At 41.3% G+C, this 23,088-nt stretch overlaps 1 protein-coding gene across 3 annotated transcripts in view; it reads right to left on the bottom strand.

Annotated features, from left to right (window-relative positions):
• Positions 1-14,871, bottom strand: part of ralgps2 (Ral GEF with PH domain and SH3 binding motif 2) — a 145,908-nt gene extending 131,037 nt beyond the window's left edge. Inside the window, exon 1 of one of the 3 annotated variants that reach the window (XM_014216814.2) lies at positions 14,728-14,871. The gene's annotated coding sequence lies outside the window, so the exon portion shown is untranslated. The remainder of the gene's footprint in view (positions 1-14,727) is intronic. The other 2 variants (XM_014216817.2, XM_014216816.2) reach the window with 2 other exon arrangements.
• Positions 14,872-23,088: the final 8,217 nt, after the last annotated feature.

Raw genomic sequence — 23,088 nt, 5'->3', positions numbered from 1 at the left:
ACGCAGATTCCCGGTCGGAATATTATCGCTTTTTTGAGAAAAATGGCATAAAAATTGATTTTAAACAGCGGTTGACATGCTTCGAAGTACGGTAATGGAATATTTAGAATTTTTTTGTCACGAATTGCGCCATGCTCGTCACCCTTATTTATCCTTTCGGATAGTGTCTTGAACGCACGAACAAAACACCGCTATTTGGATATAACGATGGATTATTTGGGACCAAACCAACATTTGTTATTGAAGTAGAAGTCCTGGGAGTGCATTCTGACGAAGACAGCAAAGGTAATAACATTTTTCTTATAGTAAATCTGACTTTGATGAGTGCTAAACTTGCTGGGTGTCTAAATAGCTAGCCCTGTGATGCCGGGCTATCTACTGAGAATATTGCAAAATGTGCTTTCACTGAAAAGCTATTTTAAAATCAGACATATCGAGTGCATAGAGGAGTTCTGTATCTGTAATTCTTAAAATAATTGTTATGCTTTTTGTGAACGTTTATCGTGAGTAATTTAGTAAATTCACCGGCAGTGTTCGGTGGGAATGCTAGTCACATGCTAATGTAAAAAGCTGGTTTTTGATATAAATATGAACTTGATTGAACAAAACATGCATGTATTGTATAACATAATGTCCTAGGGTTGTCATCTGATGAAGATCAAAGGTTAGTGCTACATTTAGCTGTGGTTTGGGTTTATGTGACATTATATGCTAGCTTGAAAAATGGGTGTCTGATTATTTCTGGCTGGGTACTCTGCTGACATAATCTAATGTTTTGCTTTCGTTGTAAAGCCTTTTTGAAATCTGACAGTGTGGTTAGATTAACGAGAGTCTCGTCTTTAAAATGGTGTAAAATAGTCATATGTTTAAGAAATTGAAGTAATAGCATTTCTAAGGCATTTGAATAACGCGCCACAGGCTGTTACGTAGGTGGGACGATTTGGTGCCACCTACCCTAGAGAGGATAACTAACGTAAAATGTACATACAATGCATTCGGAAAGTATTCAGACCCCTTGCCTCTTTCCACATTTTTTTACAGCCGTATTCTAAAATAATTAACATTTTTCCACCCCTCATCAATCTACACTCAATACCCCATTGTGACAAAGCAAAAACAGGTTTTTAGAATTCCTGTTTCTCATGGTCAGTCCTTTAGGTGCCTTTTGGCAAACTCCAAGAGGGCTTTCATATGCCTTTTACTGAGAGGCTTCCATCTGGCCTGATTGGTGGAGTGCTGCAGAGATGGTTGTCCTTCTGGAAGGTTCTCCCATCTCCACAGAGGAACTCTGAAGCTCTGTCAGTGACCACCGGGTTCATGGTCACCTCCCTGACCAAGCCCCTTCTCACCCCGATTGCTCAATTTGGCCGGGCGGCCAGCTCTAGGAAGAGTCTTGGTGTATCCAAACTTCTTCCATTTAAGAATGATGGAGGCCACTGTGCTCTTGGGTACCGTCAATGCTGCAGAAATGTTTTGGTACCATTCCCCAGATCTGTGCTTCGACACAATCCTGTCTCGGAACTCTACGGAAAATTCCTTCGACCTCGTGGCTTGGTTTTGCTCTGACATGCACTGTCAACTGTGGGATCTTATATAGACAGGTCTGTGCCCTTCCAAATCATGTCCAATCAATTGAATTTACCACAGGTGGACTCCAATCAAGTTGTAGAAACATCAAGGATGATCAATGGAAACAAGATGCACCTGAGCTCAATTTCAAGTCTCATAGTAAACAGTCTGAATACTTATGTAAATAATTTATTTTTATTATTAATAAAATGTGCAACAAAATAAATAAAAACCTGTTTTCACTTTGTCATAATGGGGTTGTGTGTGGAATAATGTAGATCTTCATTTTAAATCCATTTGAAAATGAGACTGCAACAAAATGTGGATAAAGTCAAGGGGTCTGAATACTTTCTGAATGCACTGTAGGTTCAGAACTTCTGTGAAACTCGGTTAAAAATATGGCAAAATAGAAAAGGAATAAAAAAGGATACTAAAGAAACTTCCAGAAAATGTTCCTCTCTGAGAAAGTGGAAGAGCATGTCCAAACCTGCCTCAGTTGTAAAGGAAGCACTCACACACGCAGTGGTCATGCCTGTGATAGACACGTCTGCCATCTCGTCTCCCTCCATTCAGAATGAATCTCAGTGACACATAGGTCATCTCAAGTTTGACACACCATCAACATTCACTGCATGTCTATACCCAACAGGCAGATAGAAAGCGTGGGAAGGAACAGAGGTGGGGAAAGAGGTGGTGTCTATTTAACCTGCACGTTTTCTTCAAAATCACAGGCCCATAGTAAACCTGAGAGGATAGCAAAAGGGAAGAAGAGGATAAAGTGTAGTGTGTACACATGCGTGCGTCCTGCTTGGCTCTATAGGGCAGACAGTGAGCTTTTATCTGATGATCCTCTCTCAGGGCTCTGGACCAAGTTCACAGCTTTCCATGACACAACCAGCTAACAGCTCAGCTCACCCAGACAGGCCAGCAGGGCTGAGTCGAGCCACAGGGACCAGACACACAACAGGCCTCATCACTGCAGGGTGACAGAGGGCTGGGTGGTTACTACCCAAGGTAAGGCCTTCATGGGTTCTAGAAGGAGGGGGATTAAAGTGTCAATACAGGAGTAAGCTAAACTGTTTTCAATCCCAAGTGTTTTTTCTCCCACTGGGGGTTTTCACGGTGGTCTGCGTTTCAGAGCCCAGGCTGAGGTCAGTGCAGTGAGTAAGTAATGCCCAGTAAAGTGATTGTTATACTTCCACCCATTGGTCTTTAGTGTGAACAAAGTGTTGTTCTCCTCTGTGTGGACTGTGGCATCACGGGTCCCTGGAGAGTCCCTTGCTAGACATGTGCCCATCAGGATGTAAAACATGTTACACAACATCTTGGTCAGGTCCCCTCCCAACTGTGTGTCTGTGCTTTTTGAGGTGTGAAGATAATCTAGACAGAGCACACACATTAATGTTATAAACTGACCCCTCCTACACAGGCCAGGGAGGCTGAGTAGAGTAGTACAACAAAGAGAATCTGGAGAAAAGAGCTTCCAGTGCACTTCACTCACAGGGTAAGCAGAGGATCTAAAAGGGAAATCTGGGCAAGCCAAGAGTGTCTCTAATGATAAAGACACAGGAGTAGTATTCCTGGTTTGGTTCTCTTTGGGGGAAAATAAATGTTTAAACCCAGGTTCATTTCTACACAAATAAAATAGTTATTTGTTACATGCTGTGTAGACTAACAGTGAAATGATTACTTACCTGGCCTCGAAATTCCCCACGGCAGTAGTGCCCATAAAAATAAAGAAAATCCATGCCTTGCAGCCAAAGTGGCCATTACGTCTTTGGACTGAATATAATAATTATAATTCTCTTCTCCCGGCTGCCAATCGCCCTGCTCCGAAGCACCCATCACTCAAATGGCTCTCCCAGATCTCAATTCTTATTAGCCAATGCCCGTCATGTGATCGTGTCCTGAGGCATCGCAGCTCCGAAGAAGGCCTACAAGTGAAGACCGATACTTCAGGGATGCAACAGTGCATGTCCTCATCAAATTCCGAGGCGCATATTGAAGAAGTTAGAAGAATTGGTCACATTTACTTTTTCTCTGCCAACAAGATGAGTAGAGAATAGAAAGAGCATTAGCCCATGTCAAGCTACTATTCCCCATAGTTACCCAACATTATCTATTGGTCAGCTCGTCATTCTGTGTCAGAAATAAATAATCCAAAACAGACTCTGGGACAGTTGCGGGATGATAGATTCCAAATTCATACAACCACTGTACATCAACAATACTTTTAAAACCAATGAGGCTTCTGCAACAGAGCTGAAGGTTTAGCTTAAAAATGTTCATGAATTATTACTTCTTCACATAAGCAGTGAACGTATGCGCCGCAGTAGGCTATACATGCAAATGTTCCCAAATGCAATTGGCGAAAAAAATATCCTTTAGAATGAGGGAAGATACAGATGCAACAACTGACATGGATGCAACAACTGGCTAATATGACTAAGATTGTGTCCACGGCTGCTGGACAATGAAAAAGTTATTTGAAAACCAATAGGACATGAGAGAAATAACCTACTGGTTTCAATGGCATATGAGGAAGGGTTTATAAAATAATTCCCTCTGCATTCCTATGGTAGGAATATGGCTAAGAACAGCCAGGTTTTTTAACAATTACGTTTACGGTTAAATAGTTGCAAAATGTAGACTGCAGTGATGTTGTGGTGCGCAACAGGCACAGGCTTTTCTCACCCATCTGAACGAACAGTGCGACAGAATAAAGCCTTTAGACGTTAATATTAATTATCCTCCATTATATATTTGTCAAAACATGATTGGCATTAAGCCTATACTGTAATTGCAGCATTACCACAAAAACAGATGAGGCAAGTGGAAGAAAGTAAGGAACTTGTCTATCGGCCCCGAATTAAAAACTAAAATTGGGGACAGTTAAGCTAACGTAGGATAATGAGATTAGCATGAGGTTGTAAGTAAATAACGAATAGCAATGACAAGTAAAAAAAAATAACATGGCTATATACAGGGTTATGTAACAGAGTTACACATAGGCAAAACAAACGCACAGTCAATAATACAATAGAAAAATCTGTATACACTGTGTGCAAATGAAGTAAGGAGTGTAAGGCAATACATATAGGCCATAGTGGCGAAGTAATTACAATTTAGCAATTAACACTGGAGTGATAGATGTGCAAGTAGAAATACTGGTGAGCAAAAGAGCAGAAAAACAAAAACGGAATGAGGTAGGTAGTTGGATGGGCCATTTACAGATGGGCTGTGTAGAGCTGCAGCTATCGGTAAGCTGCTCTGACAGCTGATGCTTAAAGTTAGTGAGGGAGATATGAGTCTCCAGCTTCAGTGAATTTTGCAATTCGTTCCAGTCATTGGCAGCAGAGAACTGGAAGGAAAGGCGGCCAAAGGAGGTGTTGGCTTTGGGGATGACCAGTGAAATATACCTGCTGGAGCGTGTGCTACAGGTGGGTGTCACAATGGGGACCAGTGAGCTGAGATAAGTATTTGCTAGGTAAAGCTCCGCCTTATAGATGACCTGGAGTCAGTGGGTTTGGCGACGAATATGTAGCGAGGACCAGCCAACGAGAGCATACAGGTCGCAGTGGTGGGTAGTATATGGGGCTTTGATGACAAAACAGATGGCACTGATGGACTGCATCCAGTTTGCTGAGTAGTGTTGGAGGCTATTTTGTAAATGACATCGCCAAAGTCAAGGATCGGTAGGATAGTCAGTTTTACGAGGGTATGTTTGGCAGCATGAGTGAAGGATGCTTTGTTGCGAAATAGGAAGCAGATTCTAAACTTAATTTTGGATTGGAGGTGCTTAATATGAGTATGGAAGGAGAGTTTACAGTCTAACCAGACGCCTAGGTATGTCAGGGTACGAGGTAATAGAGGTAGCTACGGTGCCTTCAGAAAGTATTCATACCACTTTGCATTCCACATTTTGTTGTGTTACAGACTGAATTCTAAATGGATTAAATAGATTTTCTGACCCATCCACACACACAAAATAATGACAAAGTGAAAATATGTTAGTTTTTTTGTGTGCAAATGAAATAGACATCTCCAATTCACATAAATATTCAATACATGTTAGAATCACCTTTGCAGTGTTGAGTTTCTGGCTAAGTCTAAGAGTTTCGCACACCTGGATTGAACAATATTTGCACATTCTTTTTCAAATTCTTCAAGCGCTGTCAAGTTGGTTGTTGATCGACACACATTTTCAAGTCTTGCCATAGATATTCAAGCCGATTTAAGTCAAAACTGTAACTAGGCCACTCATGAACATTCAATGTTGTTGCTTACTAAGACTCCATGGTATATTTGGCTTTGTGTTTTAAGTTATTGTCCTGCTGAAAATGCTGACCTTTCTTTTGCCTGTGCTTGGCTCCATTCCATTTATTTATTTAATATATATAAAAATAACAAATAAATCCCTAGTCATTGCCGATGACAAGCATACCCATAACATGATGCATTTACCACCATGCTTGAAAATATTAAGAGTGGTACTCAGTGATGTGTTGTATTCGCCCCAAACATAATGCTTTGTATTCAGGACAAAGTTCAAATGATTGCGTGTTTTTTGTTTTTCCTTCTGCACAGGCTTCATTTTTACACTGTCATTTAGGTTAGTATTGTGGTGCATCTACAATGTTGAGCCATCCCTAAGTGTTCCTATAAGAGCCATGTGACTATTTTAAAGTCACCATTGGCCTCATGGTAAATCCCTGAGCGGTTTCCTCCTTCTCTGGCAGAGTTAGGAAGGATGCTTGCATCTTTGTTGTGATTGGGTGCATTGATACACCATCCAAAGTGTACTTAACAATTTCACCATGCTCAAAGGGATATTCAATGTGTGTTCTAATAGGTGCCCTTCTTTGCAAGGCATTGGAAAACCTCCCTGTTCGAATCTGTGTTTGAAATTCACTGTTCAACCTTACATACAATTGTTTGTGTGGGGTACAGACAGGGCATAAAATTAATACCCGCCAAATACAGGTCAATTTAGGTATCAAAATCAAATTGTCACATGCGCCAAATACAACCGGTGTAGACCTTACAGTGAAATGCTTACTTACAAGCCCTTAACCAACAATGCAGTTATGAAAAATATGCAACGTATAAATTAGATAAGGAAAAAATAAGGGGGAAAAAAAGGAAAAATAATTAAAGAGCAGCAGTAAAATAACAATAGCAAGGCTATGTACTGGGGGTACAGGTACAGAGCGAATGTGCGGGGGCACCGGTTAGCCTCTTGCCGTGCCGTAGCAGAGAGAACAGTCTATGACTAGGGTGGCAGGAGTCTTTGACAATTTGTATGGCCTTCCTCTGACACCGCCTGGTATAGAGGTCCTGAATTGTAAGAAGCTCTGTCCCAGATGTACTAGCATGCACGCACTACCCTCTGTAGTGCCTTGCGGTCGGAGGCCCAGCAGGTGCCATACCAGGCAGTGATGCAACCAGTCAGGATACTCTCGATGGTGCAGCTGTAGAACCTTGAGGATCTGAGGACACATGCCAAATATTTTCAGTCTCCTGAGGGGGAATAGGTTTTGTCATGCCTTCTTCACGACTGTCTTGGTGTGCTTGGACTATGTTGGTTTGTTGGTGATGTGGACACCAACGAACTTGAAGCTCTCAACCTGCTCCACTGCAGCCCCATCAATGAAAATGGGGGCGTGCTCGGTCCTCCTTTTTCCTGTAGTCCCCAATCATCTCCTTTGTCTTGATCACGTTGAGGGAGAGGTTGTTGTCCTTGCACCACACAGCCAGGTTTCTGACCTCCCTATATGCCGTCTCGTCGTTGATCAGGCCTACTACCACTGTTGTGTCATCAGCAAACTGAAATGGTGTTGGAGTCATGCCTGGCCATGCAGTCATGAGTGAATTGGGAGTACAGGAGGGGGCGGTTAAGAATGTCCATTTCAACAGCCAGTGGTCAATTTGCAAGGCTGCACAGAGCAAATATTACATTTGTAAATATAAAGTCAAAAGTATGAGCACAGCTGTTTTCAAAGTATTTCTGCTGTTTTGTTTCATAGATGCTAATTGCACGAAGAAATACAAATCCTATATCCCACCTCGCACAGGGGAGCTGTGTGCAATGAGTGAAGTGCTGATGGATACATTTTTGGAGGCGCTGCGCATGCACAGGCATAAAAGGTGGTATAATTTACTCAGTAGTCTACAAAGTGAGACTGTTAGGTTCACAAGCTCTATTGTTTTTCCAACATTAGTTTGAGTCTGCTCCTTCAACTGATAGCGAAGGAGACGACCTAGTCAGATCCCAAGTCACACACGGTAACCTCCCACACTTAGAGGAAGCTGAACATGTGGTCTCTGATATTTTTGATTAAGACTCAGGTCACAACAACAACAAAAAATGTCATTGATCAATACACCACATTGTTTTAGAAACATTACAAAACATGGTCATCTTATTTAAAAACGTGTTTTTTAATGTAATTATGGCTCCAACTATATTTAGTGTGAAAAATATATTATTTTTTATCTACATGCTACAGGGGCTGGAGGACCAAAACAATATATACATTTTAGGCCCTGGGTTCAGACATGAGATACTCATTAAAAAAAAACTTTGCAAAAAGTGAGTCATGCAACCCATTATGTGATTTAAGCAAATTTGTAATCCTGAAATTACTTAGGCTTGCCATAACAAAAGGGGTTAAATACATGACTTAAGACATTTAAGCTTTTCATTTGTAAACATTTAAAAAATAATAATAATAAAATCCACTTTGACATTATTGGGTATTGTGTGTAGGCCAGTGACAAAATCTCAATTGAATCAAATTTTTAATGCATGCTGTAACACAAACAAATGTGGAATAAGTCAAGAGATGTGAATACTTTCTGAAGGCACTGTACAGTATGTACATATGTAGGGTTAAAGTGACTAAGCAACAGGATAGATAAGGCAGCAGCAGGTAGACATTTGATTAGCTATTTAGCAGTCTTATGGCTTGGAAGTAGAAGCTGTTCAGGGTCCTGTTGGTTCCAGACTTGGTGCATCGGTATCGTTGCCGTGCGGTAGCAGAGAGAACAGTCTATGCCTTGGGTGGCTGGCGTCTGAGAATTTTTTGGGCCTTCCTCTGACAGCCTGATATAGAGGTCCGGGATGGCAGGGAGCTCTGCCCCAGTGATGTAGTGGGCTGTACTCACCACCCTCTATAGAGCCTTGCGGTCGGGTGCCTCGCAGTATCCGTACCAGGCTGTAATGCAGCCAGGCAAGATGATCTCAATGGTGCAGCTGTAGAACTTTGAGGATCTGAGGGGCCATGCCAAATCTTTTCAGCCTCCTGAGAAGGAAGAGGAGCTGTCGTGCTCACTTCACAACTGTGTGGACCATGTTAATTGCTTAGTGATGTGGACGCCGAGGAACTTCAAGCTCTTGACCCACAGCTCCATTGATGGGGGTGCGCTCACCCTTACGTTTCCTGTAGTCCACGATCAGCTCCTTTGTCTTGCTGACGTAGGAAGGACGCTAGTACCCTGGGCTCTTCACCAAAGCCGACAGACTATCCTACTTGCTCAAAGACTGGTCTGTCATTGCTCAATGTAAACCGGGATTAGTCCCCACCCTACTGTGATATCTGGAAGTGAAAGTCGATACAGACATACTCCTGAGTGACAGCCCAACGGCTAAGCTGGCAGACAGACTGGTACAGGACCCCATGGGCCCACGACCACGGGGCATGGGCACAGAACAGACCTTCTGCTATCACAGTGACACATTCCGGTCCACACATTTGCACGCACACACACCCCTTCATTCAGTCAGGCGTTATCAATACAGACACCCACTTCAGTAGGCAGCCAGCACCATCAGACACCCAGTCACACAACCTCCCAGTCTCCCACAGATATGAATAGTCCAAAACCCAAGACGGGGTTTAAAGTGACATGATGGAACATTGTAGGATCACAAGGAAACAAGAGAGGTGCTTTGTGAGTTCTCTGTCTTTACCTGACACCAGACGTTACTTGGGCGACGGGAGGGACAGGCAGCGTCAATCAGTGGAATAGACAGACGAAGGCGGAGAGATAGCGAGAGAAACCTTCTGCTGTTGGACCGATGGGTCTAGTTAGACTAAATGACACAGGCCAGAAGGAAAAGACTGAGTAGGATGAAGATACCCCTAATGTCTTCAGTCAGTCATCTGTATGCCTACTCTGCAATGTGTCTAGTCAGTCTCATAAGGCTGCCCCGTCCCCAGCCAATAGACAGATTGGTTGTTTAGCAACAAAACCAAACACTCGCAAAACTACGGGGCAAGATAGACAGGGTTGGCTTAGATTGTTGACAACATGTAAACTATATTAAGTCAAAATGTGCACTTGTCTCAAATACAGTCACAGTTGGTCTCAAATACAGTCACAGTTGGTATCAAGAACTAGGTGAAAGTACTGTTTGTTGCCATCTGGTCATCCAGAATCACAACAACTCATGGACTACTGCCCCGTTGAAAAGTGTGCATCGTTTGTGATGTTGTCCACTAACCCATCTACAGTCAGTCGCACTGCCGGGTAGAGAATACAGGATCAGGATGGACTCTACCTTCTCCCTGGCTGACTGATTCTTTATCATCACTATTACCATTTAGTCACAAGAGATGATTGGGCTAAAGCCATCATAGGCAAGCCAGCCTCCATCTTAATTTAAAATACCAATACAGAGACACAGACAGACACACATGGACCAGGAGGACACGTAAAGTACTTGAGAAAGTCCCTCCGACAAGGGACAAAACCCAGAAACCTGAGACAAACCAGGGCGCAGACATCTGAGTCTGATGCACGTCTTGTAGCACGCACACTGTAGTGTGCAAAAATGTGATCGGAAAAAGACCAATTCAAGCAAACAAGTCCGTTTAAATGATTAGACACTGACGCAAGATAAAGAGATTCCGGTGAAACTTTAATTTACTAAGCTTGATCAAATCTCTGAGTGCGACCAATGTGTCTGCTCTGACTATACTGTACACAGAGTACACTATATAGCAGCCACCTTCTGCATGAGACCAGCACTGGCCAGCAAAACAGAAAGCTTTAGCAGTAATAATCCTGTGTCAAACCAACACTTATAATTACAGATAGAAACAGAATGGCATCTGGCAAACAGTCCTGCGGGCAGCAGCACAGTAACTGTGGATTAGCCTTCTGCCAGATGCTCACTCTGTTGTGTTAACAAACTATCACGACATTCAGTTTGACGCTCTCGTTAATGGGAGCAGAAACAAACAGGAGAATATTAAAGCCCATTCTGATTGTCTCTCAAAGATACGGGAACTTTGGATCACTTCTTCTGTAAACAACCAACATCTCATTCACTTTGATCAAAAGTTGGATTTTTATTTTTCATATTTGAGACCAAACCTCAGCCTCACACCAAACAACTCTATCCTTACCCAGGGAGTGGAACACTGTTTAACTGCACGTCTTCATTTTTTATATACAGTGAACACTTTAGCAGGTGGGCTATTTAACATGGTGTGGCCTAAAGGACATTATCCATCTTTACACAAACCCTTTACTCATCTAACACAGTTTGTCTACTCTATTGTTACTGTAAACGGGGGTCAGCAGGTAGCCTAGCGGTTAGTGTTGGGCCAGTAACCGAAAGGTTGCTAGTTCGAATCCCAGAGCCGACAAGGTGAACAATCTGTTGATGTGCCGACGAGCAAGCCCACTTGCTCAAGGGTCGCCTTTGATAATGGCTGACCTTGGCCGTGACCCCACTCCCTAATGGTGTCTCAGGGGGACTTGGGATAAGCAAGAAATACATTTCCATTTCACACATGTATCATATACATTAGTAAAATGTGTCAAACCAGACAAATAAGAATATACCAAATTATTATCATCAGGGGTCACGTTTCACGTAGAAACATAAATTGCATAAGAAATATCTTGCTGCATTTTGTAAAAGCAGATCTAAAATCATTCTTATTGTAATTTCTGCTCAGATTAATACTGCGTTTCAGTTTCACTCCTCCACTGATGAGAATTCAGGAAAGGGCATTCTATCAGCAGATCAGTCAGAGCGCTGTGTTGCTACTTTCTCCACTACTTTTCTCAGTGCAGTCTACTTTTCTCTGGTAAATGGAAAGACTAAGTTAGGAAATGTATCTGGCTACATTCTTTCTATGATAAACAGAAATGATGACCATACATCGTTCTTGGAAAAAAGACCATGCTTTTTTATTGTAGGCCCATTTACTTGTGTGGCTGCTGGCCAAGTAACATTCACTTCTGTGGTCATCTGATTAATTAATTTTTTTAACCTTTATTTAAACTAGGCAAGTCAGTTGAGAACAAATTCTTATTTACAATGACGACCAACCGCAGCCAAACCCTAACCCGGACAACGCTGGGCCAATTGTGTGCTGCCCTATGGGACTCCCAATCTTGGCCTGTTGTGATACAGTCTACAACCAGGGTCTGTAGTGATGCCTCTTGCACTGAGATGCAGTGGCTTACACCGCTGCGCCACTTGGGAGCCCAATGAATGAAGATTTTTTTCTGCCAAATGTGTTGCACAAAATGTATTTTCTGTCAAGGAAAAGTATAGTTGCATGCCCCTGATTACTCTATTGAAGCAAAAGAAAACACTTGAATTTCAATATAAAATGCAGGTGAAAAGGTTTAAAATGCAGATTTCTGAACTCTAACATGACCACTCCTTTCCCCACACAAATAAATGTACAAAAACTAATTTAGTAGAAGAACTGTGCAGTTGAACATTTTGGTAATGAAATTACGGTAAAATCTCGCTCAGGTTTTTATGCGACCACGTTATCCAAACACTTTCTTAAAATATCTTTGAATTCAGATTCAAAGATGTCTGCAGAAAAAAAGAGGTGTCAGCAATGACATGGCAGCTTGAGTTTGAAAATAACCTTTTGGTTATTGAACTACAAATCAAATTGTATGTCACATGCTTCATAAACAACATAACGGTGAAATGCTTACTTAAGTGTAAGTGAAGTGGATTTACACCCGTTAATGGAATTACATCATGGGTTCCTGATCTGTGCTACACAGAAATGCATAATTATGGATAGAAATGTCATATTTCACAAGTTTGGACATCACAGCAGAGCACAATAACATACAGCGTAGTACAATATAGCACAGCAGTAGAGGCTCTGCTGTCCAAACTTGTGAAACATACGTCTATGACAGGTACAGATTTGGTCCAGTCTGGTCTGTCTGTGGACATTAACATCACAGCCAGAGTGGACTGACCAAATTTGAAGTACTTTTCGACGTCAGTTGGGTGATGCTGGTTAAAGCAAATGGAAAGGGGGCTCATGGATAAGTGTCAGTAAGAGCTGGGAGAGGTGACATTAACTGGAGCGTGAGAGAGAAGGGGTTGTCCAGACTGTTTTAAAACTACTCGTTTGACCACCAGACAACAGAAAGACAACCGTTATGAGGAACATAACAGTATGCCAGTGGAAGGGAGGACAGTTGCAAGTGACCCAACTATGGTTTGTGACTATTATGATTTCCCAATGTAACCAATTCAGTTGCAGTAAATCCATTAATATTTTTGTTACCAGTAATGGAATTATGAGTTTTAATCACTTAATTCATATAATTAAGTAAAATCACTAACTAAAATCACTAACCATTTCTTGTTACTTCTGAAATGTCATTATCCTCCTCCTCTTCCTCATGAGGGAGAGAAATGAGAAATGATCTTAAAGATGTGGGTTTTTGGTAACAGAATTAAAAGGTACAAGGGAATATTTCCTAAATTTACATCAGATAAACAACTTCTAAAAAAAAAAAAAAAAAAATTAAAGTGCTGATAATGATAGGCAGGGGTCTTTACATTAACATAATGTTTTGATACCTTAAGGCGTTCTGGTCAATCTTTTCTGAAAACCCTTCTGTGTCTGTTTATCCAGAAATCAAGTCTTTAATAATGATAGATTTTTTGTAATAATCCATCTACATCTTCATTTCCCAGTAATATAGATTTAGCCTTCATTTGACACCCAATTTGATATGCTACTACGAAATCCATATGTTGGTGCACATGGGTCCTTTTCGATGAAAATGCGAGTAGATGATGGCATGGTTATTACTGGGTAAACGGAATTTGGCCTGCATAGGCTTGACTGAAATGTGTTGCTATGTAGTCTCCCTGGCTTTGCCCAGCCAGAGTGACTATTGGCTAGCAATATATAAATATAATTAAGGCAACATTGAAACATGGCTCATATAGCTAATGATGTGGGACATAAGATGTCCTTGACTGTGCATTACAAATAATATATTAATTAGCCAACGAACACTATCACCCTTTGGAATCAATTATATTGACCCACGGTCATGCTTTTTAACTGGTACATTGCTGTAGTGCTAGCTATCGAGAGAAACACTGATGCCGACATATTCTACCAATAGAGGCAGACACCACGATGTTGATGCCAACCCGCCATTAAATATTAATCAATTCGTATTGGAACGGCTGTCTGACTAGGTTGATGATTCTTACACGTGTATAAACTAAAGGCCTTTGCATCGCCCTAAACAAAGTGTTGTGGCTTTTCAGACTATCCTCCCACAGCAGTAACCTAACGTAGCAGGTGTGAACAACAAATAAAACGATAACTAGTTTTCATGCTTAAATCCAAGGGTGTGAATAAAACCCCAACGAACGCCCCACCCAATACCCTCCCCGGATCTGGGCGGGTTCTGAGTCCCGAGCAAAGCTACGAGGCCGTTTCAGTGGTCATTAGCTAACCGCTAACAGCACGCCGGGGACAACACGCGCAAATCACCGTTAACAAGCGAACTGGCTAACCTACAAAGCACAAATTGCAACGAGATTAGATGGCGGTTGCTAACTAGTTAGGTCACAGGCTAGCTAGCGAACTTGGCAACAAAAAAAACGTTGACTACTGTGTGACAAGACACACGCTAACATTGTATAAGACATTGAGGGCGAGAACTAGCTAGTTAGTTACTTACTGCGACAGATACTACTATTCAACTCAAAACTCTTTACTTTAACCTTCAAAATATAAATCTTACGTTAGTCCAGTTGCTAACGTTAGCTAATCTTCCGCGCAAATGATTTAGATTCAGGGAAGCTGCTACACCTAAAGTAGCTTACGAAAACAGACATAGAACACTCACCACACTGAGATGGGTGCCAGGTCCCTCTTTTCGGGTGAAACACTCGTTTCGTTGTGGCAGCAGATTTCAGAAGCTCCTAAAGGCGGTGTGCTTTGCAACAGCTGTGATCTGTTTTGAATGAGGGTTGAGCGGACACGGGAAAATGGGAGGGGTTTAGCTAGTTCACCCGCCCTCGCCTTTTCTGGTGCTACAAGCTTTTTCAAAGTCAGCTTTTCACACCTGGATTGTACAGCATTTGTCCATTATTCTTTTCAAAATTCTTCAAGCTCTGTCAAATTGGTTGTTGCTAATTGCTAGACAACCATTTCCAGGTCTTGCCATACATTTTCAAGTAGATTTAAGTAAAAACTGTAACTCGCCCACTCAGGAACATTCACAGTCTTCTTGGTAAGCAGCTAAAGTGTAAATTTGGCCTTATGTTTTAGGTTATTGTCCTGCTGAAAAGTAAATTAATCTCCCAGTGTCTGGTGGAAGGCAAACTGAACCAGGTTTTCCTCTGGGATTTAGCCTGTGCTGAGCTCCATTCTGTTTCTTTTTTTTATCCCTAAAAATTCCCCAGTCCTTAACGATTACAAGCATACCCATAACACGATACAGCCACCACTATGCTTGAAAATATGAAGAGTGGTACTCAGCTGTGTTATATTGAATTTGCCCCAAACATAACACTTTGTATTCAGGACATAAAGTTAATTTATTTACTACATTTGTACTTTTCACGCAGTCAATTAGGTTAGTATTGTGGAGTAACTACAATGTTGTTGATCTATCGTCGGTTTTCTCCTATCACAGCCACTAAACTCTGTAACTGTTTTAAAGTCACCATTGACCTCATGGTGAAATCCCTGACCGGTTTCCTTCCTCTACGGCAGTGGTTCCCAAACTTTTTATAGTCCCGTACCCCTTCAAGCATTCAACCTCCAGCTGCGTACCCCCTTTAGCACCAGGGTCAATGCACTCTCAAATGTTGTTTTTTTGCCATCATTGTAAGCCTGCCACACACACTATACAATGTGTTTATTAAACATAAGACTGAGTGTGAGTTTTTGTCACAACCCGGCTCATGGGAAGCGACAAAAAGCTCTTATTAGGACCAGGGCACAAATAATAATATTATTATAATAATAATCAATAATTTTACTCTTTATTTAACCATCTTACATATAAAACCTTATTTGTTCATCAAAAATTGTGAATAACTCACCACAAGTTAATGAGAAGGGTGTGCTTGAAAGGATGCTCATAACTGCAATGTTGGGTTGTATTGGAGAGAGTCTCAGTCTTAAATCATTTTCCACACAGTCTGCCTGTATTTAGTTTTCTTGCTAGTGAGGGCCAAGAATCCACTCTTACATAGGTATGTGGTTGCAAAGGGCATCAGTGTCTTAACAGTGCGATTTGCCAAGGCAGGATACTCTGAGTGCAGCCCAATCCAGAAATCTGGCAGTAGCTTCTGATTAAATAAAATTTTCACAGAACCGCTTGTTGCAATTTTGATGAGGCTCTCTTGTTCAGATATCGGTAAGTGGACTGGTGGCAGGGCATGAAAGGGATAATGAATCCGGTTGTTTGTGTCATCCATTTCTGGAAAGTTCCTGCATAATAGCGCACCCAACTCACTCAGGTGCTTCGCTATATCACATTTGACATTGTCCATAAGCTTGAGTTCATTTGCACACAAATAAAATCATACAATGATAGAAAGACCTGTGTGTTGTCCTTGTTAATGCAGACAGAAAAGAGCTCCAACTTCTTAATAATAGCCAGAATGTTGTCCCGCACATTATATATAGTTGAGGAGAGTCCCTGATATCCTAGATTCAGATCATTCAGATGAGAATGAAATGACAAGTGAACATTATGGTCAGTAAAGAAAACTTTAAGCTTGTCTCTCAATTAAAAAAGCGTGTCAATACTTTGCCCCTAGATAACCAGCGCACTTCTGTATGTTGTAAAAGTGTTACATGGTCGCTGCCCATATCATTGCATAGTGCAGAAAATACAAGAGAGTTCAGGGGCCTTGCTTTAACAAAGTTAACCATTGTCACTGTAGCGTCCAAAACATATTTCAAGCTGTCAGGCATTCCCTTGGCAGCAAGAGCCACTCGGTGGATGCTGCAGTGTACCCAAGTGGCGTCGGGAGAAACTGCACGACTGTTACCACTCCACTATGTCTCCCTGTCATGGCTTTTGCGCCATCAGTACAGATACCAACACATCTTGACCACCAAAGTCCATTTGATGTCACAAAGCTGCCCAGTACTTTAAAAATATCCTCTCCTGTTGTCCTGGTTTCCAGTGGTTTGCAGAAGAGGATGTCTTTGTTATTAGCCTTCCCTGTAGCTCAGTTGGTAGAGCATGGTGTTTGCAATGCCAGGGGTTGTGGGTTCGATTCCCACGGGGGGCCAGCACAGGAAAATAATTATATGAAATGTATGCATTCACTAATGTAAGTCGCTCTGGATAAGAGCGTCTGCTAAATGACTAAAATGTAAATGTAAAATGTTATTTGACCCCCCATAAACGTAATGGGCATATACCAGGACCGCCACGTCTGTTGACTCATCCAGGTGTAACGCATAGAATTCACTGGCTTGTATGCAAAGCAGTAATTGTTTCAAAACATCTCCTGCCATGTCACTGATGCGTCGTGAAAGAGTGTTAGCTTGATGAAGTAATCACTTGTCTGTATAGTTTTTTTGGCCTTTTCCCCCAGCATTGTCCCAGCCATATCCACGGCAGCAGGAAGAATTAAGTCCTCCACAATAGTGTGGGGCTTGCCTGTCCTAGCCACTCGGTAGCTCACCATATACGACGCTTTTAGACCCTTCTTATTAATGGTATCTGTTGCTTTTATACATGTCTTACTACTCGAAAGTCGTCTTAATTCTCACTCAAAAAACTCCTGTGGCTTATTTTTCAAATTGGCATGTTTTGTTTCTAAAATGTTTGCGCAAGAGTTAAGGTTTCATCGAGTTGTGAGATAGTACTTTTGCACATATAACACACTGTGGCTGAGGAAAGGTACTACTCCCAATATCAGTGAACCCCAAATCAATGCAGTTCTCATCATATTTGCGCCTCTTCGATGGTCCAACGTCCTTGTCCGTTGTTCAGTGCTTTCCCGGGTAAGGGGGCAGTAGCTCTTCGGCTGCATGAGATTCACAACTGTCAGCGTTCATGCTAGTTGGGCTAACAACAAATACAGAATTACTGATGCTAGCATTGGATGTGCTCGTGGAAGCAGAACAACGTGTCATCGACAGGTGAGGTGTAGTACTGCTGGTAGTAGCAGTACTACCAGTAGAGCTGGTATGTGTCTATTGACGCAGGCCTTACTAAATGGACTGCTTGAAAATGTGAATTAAAAAATAAAAATGATATATTTTAATCTTTTTGAAATGTTTATGTGAATCACATTTTTATTTGGCGTACCCCCGACGGCATTGCACGAACCCCAGTTTGGGAATACCTGCTCTACGGTAACTGAAGTAGGAAGGATGCTTGTATCTCTGTAGTAACTGGGTGCATTGATACACCACCCAAAGTTTAATTAATATAGGTGCCCTTTCCAAGGCATTGGAAAACCTCCCTGGGCTTTGTGGTTGAATCTGTGTTTGAAATTCACTGCTTGACTTAAGGACCTTACATATACAGTTGAAGTCGGAAGTTTACATACACTTAGGTTGGAGTCATTAAAACTCGTTTTTCAACCACTCCATACATTTCTTGTTAACAAACTATAGTTTTGGCAAGTCGGTTAGGACATCTACTTTGTGCATGACACAAGTAATTTTTCCAACAATTGTTTACAGACAGATTATTTCACTTAGAATTCACTGTATCACAATTCCAGTGGGTCAGAAGATAACATACACTAAGTTGACTGTGACTTTGAACAGCTTGGAAAATTCCAGAAAATGATGTCATGGCTTTAGAAGCTTCTGATAGGCTAATTGACATCATTTGAGTCAATTGGAGGTGTACCTGTGGATGTATTTCAAGTCCAACCTTCAAACTCAGTGCCTCCTCGCTTGACATCATGGGAAAATGAAAAGAAATCAGCCAAGACCTCAGAAAAAAAATGTGTAGACCTCCACAAGTCTGGTTCATCCTTGAGAGCAATTTCCAAACGCCTAAATGTACCACGTTCATCTGTACAAACAATAGTAATCAAGTATAAATACCATGGGACCACGCAGCCGTCATAACGCTTAGGAAGGAGATGAGTTCTGCCTCCTAGAGATGAGCATAGTTTGGTGCGAAAAGTGCAAATCAATCCCAGAAGAACAGCAAAGGACCTTGTGAAGATGCTGGAGAAAACAATCACAAAAGTATCTATATCCACGGTAAAACGGGTCCTATATCGACATAACCTGAAAGGCCACTCAGCAAGGAAGAAGCCACTGCTCCAAAACCACCATAAAAAAGCCAGACTACAGTTTGCAACTGCACATGGGGACAAAGATCGTACTTTTTGAAGAAATGTCCTCTGGTCTGATGAAACAAAAATAGAATTGTTTGGCCATAATGACCATTGTTATGTTTGGAGGAAAAAGGGGGAGGCTTGCAAGCCAAAGAACACCATCCCAACCGTGAAGCACCAGGGGTGGCAGCATCATGTTGTGGGGGTGCTTTGCTGCAGGAGGGACTGGTGCACTTCACAAAATAGATGGCTTCATGAAGCAGGAAAATTATGTGGATATATTGAAGCAACATCTTAAGACATCAGTCAGGAAGTTAAAGCTTGGTCGCAAATGGGTCTTCCAAATGGACAATGACCCCAAGCATACTTCCAAAGTTGTGGAAAAAATGGCTTAAGGACAACAAAGTCAAGGTATTGGAATGGCCATTACAAAGCCCTGGCCTCAATCCTATAGAAGATTTATGGGCAGAACTGAAAAAGCGTGTGTGAGCAAGGAGGCCTACAAACCTGACTCCGTTACAGCAGCTCTGTCAGGAGGAATGGGCCAAAATTCACCCAACTTATTGTGGGAAGATTGTGGAAGGCTACCTGAAACGTTTGACCCAAGTTAAACAATTTAAAGGCAATGCTATCAAATACTAATTGAGTGTATGTAAACTTCTGACCCACTGGGAATGTGATGAAAGAAATAAAAGCTGAAATAAATCATTCTCTCTACTACCATTCTGACATTTCACATTCCTAAAATAAAGTTGTGATCCTAACTGACCTAAGACAGGGAATGTTTACTGGAATTAAATGTCAGGAATTGTGAAAAACTGAGTTTAAATGTATTTGGCTAAGGTGTATGTAAACTTCCGACTTCAACTGTAAGTATTCAGACCCTTTGCTATGAGACTCAAAATTGAGCTCAGGTGCATCCTGTTTCCATTGAGATGTTTCTACAACTTGATTGGAGTCCACCTGTGGTAAATTCAATTGATTGGACATGGAAAGGCAAACACCTGTCTACATAACGTCCCACAGTTGACAGTGGATGTCAGAGCAAAAACCAAGCAATGAGGTCGAAGGAATTGTCCGTAGAGCTCCGAGACAGGATTGTGTTGAAGCACAATTCTCAAATAGAAGAAGTTTGGAACCACCAAGACTCTTCCTAGAGGTTTCCACCTGACGAAACTGAGCAATCGGGGGAGAAAGGCCTTGGTCAGGTAGGTGACCAAGAAACCAATGTTCACTCTGGCAGAGCTCCAGAGTTCCTCTGTGGAGATGGGAAAACCTTCCAGAAGGACAACCATCTCTGCAGCAATCCACCAATCAGGCCTTTATGGTAGAGTGGCCAGACGGAAGCCACTCCTCAGTAAAAGGCACATGACTGCCTGCTTGGAGTTTGCCAAAAGGCGCCTAAAGGACCATAAGACCCCAGATTCTCTGGTCTGATGAAACAAAGATGGAACTCTTTGACCTGAATGCCGAGCGCCATGTCTGTTAGAAACCTGGCACCATCCCTACGGTGAATCATGGTGGTGGCAGCATCATGCTTTTGGGAAGTTTTTCAGGGCAGGAACTGGGAGACTAGTCAGGATTGAGGGGAAAATGAATGGAGCAAAGTACAGAGATCCTTGATGAAAACCTACCCCAGAGTGCTCAGGACTTCAGACTGGGGCAAAGGTTCACCTTCCAACAGGACAACAACCCTAAGCACACAGCCAAGACAATGCAGGAGAGGCTTCAGGTCGTCTCTGAATGTCCTTGAGTGGCCCAGCCAGAGCCCGGAGTTGAACCCAATCGAACAACTCTCGAGAGACCTAAAAATAGCTGTGCAGTAACGCTCCCCATCCCACCTGAAAGAGCTTGAGGGGATCTGCAGAGAAGAATGGGAGAAACTCCCCAAATACAGGTGTGCCAAGCTTGTAGCGTCATACCCAAGAAGACTCAAGGAGTAATCGCTGCCAAAGGTGCTTCAACAAAGTACTGAGTAAAGGGTCTGAATACTTATGTAAATGTGATATTTCCGTTTTTTATTTTTAATAAAATTGCAAAAATGTCTAAACCTGTTTTTGCATTGTCATTATGGGGGGGGGGACAATAAAAACAATTTTAGAATAAGGCCGTAACGTAATGAAATGCGGACAAAGTCAAGGGGTCTGAATACTTTCCGAATGCACTGTATATATGGAGACTGTTTAGTGCCAAAAATAAGGGTTTAAATACATGTAAAAAATAAAATACATTTTCCTGATCTTATATCTCTCAGATATAGGACAGACACTTTTTATGGAGGGACTATCTGCTGTTCCATGTAGTGAATATGTTATTTAAGCCCCTCCCCTGGCTTAGACAGGACTTAGACTCTTATGGGTTAAACACTATTACTGCACACAGAGTCTCTACAACTTATGACTCGTTAAACATATTTTTACTCCAGAACTTGTTTAGGCTTGCCATAAAAAGGGTTGAATTCTTATTGACTTATGACATTTAAGCTTATAATTTTTTATTAATTTATAACCCAAATCTAAAAACATAATTCCACTTTGACATTATGGGGTATTGTGGGTGTAAGCCAGTGACACAACTATTTAATACATTTTTTAATTCAGGCTGTAACACAACATGTGGAAAACATTAAGGGGTGTAAATACTTTCTGAAGGCACTGTACTTTGTACCACTGCATCAACTCTATACTGGTACCCCGAGTATATAGCAAAGTTATCGTTACTCATTGTGTATTTATTCCGTGTGTTATTTTTCTATTTATTCCTCATATTATTATTTTAGATTTTTTTGACTTTCTATCTTTTTCTCTCTGCATTGTTGGGAAGGGTACGAAAGTAAGCACTTCACTGTTAGTCTACACCTGTTGTTTACAAAGCATGTGACAAATACAATTTGATTTGCCATAAAATAAATATTTAGAATTACAGGAAATTAGCTTTAAAACTGCAAAATTTCTCTCAGCCTCATGGCAAAATGAGTACAATAGCAGTAAATTAGCTCAGAGATTCTTGAAAGTCGGAACAATCCTTATCCGGCAGGAAAACTTTATTTGTATAGTTATTTTTGTTGTTGCATTATTTGACTGTAAAATTTACATTTATGGTAATTTTATAAGGGAAAAGATTAGTTTACTTAATTTTCTAAATACTTTCAATATTATTCATTTCCATGTCAGCTCTATACCTGGAAATGCCCTTGTCCGGGGCAACGGATCCCAAAAAGTGTTTAAAAAAAAATGTCGTTCCAATAATGGATATTAACTGAAAAATGATCTCATGTAGTTTCTTGCAATAGCTCCCTGTGACTTTATAGAATATTTCTCTCAAAACTCTGACTCCTAAAAGACGTGTCCAGAGATTGTCAACTCTGTCAAATTTGTCTAAAATCATAAATTAATCAGGAATGAGCAGGGTCAGCTATACCATAAGGACCCCTTATTCATGTCAATACATGTCATGCAACAAGACCACTCATGGTCTGTAAAGTGTTCTACTTTTGAAAGATTTAAAAACAAACAATACTGGAATCACCATGGGCACAACCATAAACTGTCAACTCCATATGGCTAATAAAGATACAATATGAATTTTGGTTAAAATATGTTACATTTATTTAGGTTTTCCTAAAGCAACCAAGGAAAACCACATTTCTACTGTGTATACCACTTCAATTGTTAATTGTTTTTAATAACCTGCCCAGTGACTGCGGTTGAAAATTAGCCGGCTGGCTAAAACCGGCACTTTTACTGAAACATTGATTAATGTGCACTGTCCCTGTAAAAATAAAATAAACTCAAATAAACTGAAATTAAGAAAAATGAAATAGTTGTCAACTCTGTCAGAGTGCTGAAAGATCTGATAGAACGGTTGTTTTTATTGGGGATTTTCAAATTAATAATTCTCCATATTTTACAAATGTTTGTATTGAGCTTTTAGTT

Source organism: Salmo salar, chromosome ssa10 (genome assembly GCF_905237065.1).
Source record: "Salmo salar chromosome ssa10, Ssal_v3.1, whole genome shotgun sequence".
NCBI lineage: Eukaryota > Metazoa > Chordata > Actinopteri > Salmoniformes > Salmonidae > Salmo > Salmo salar.
Note: the sequence above shows the minus strand (reverse complement) of the source record. Positions and strands in the feature narration are given on the sequence as shown.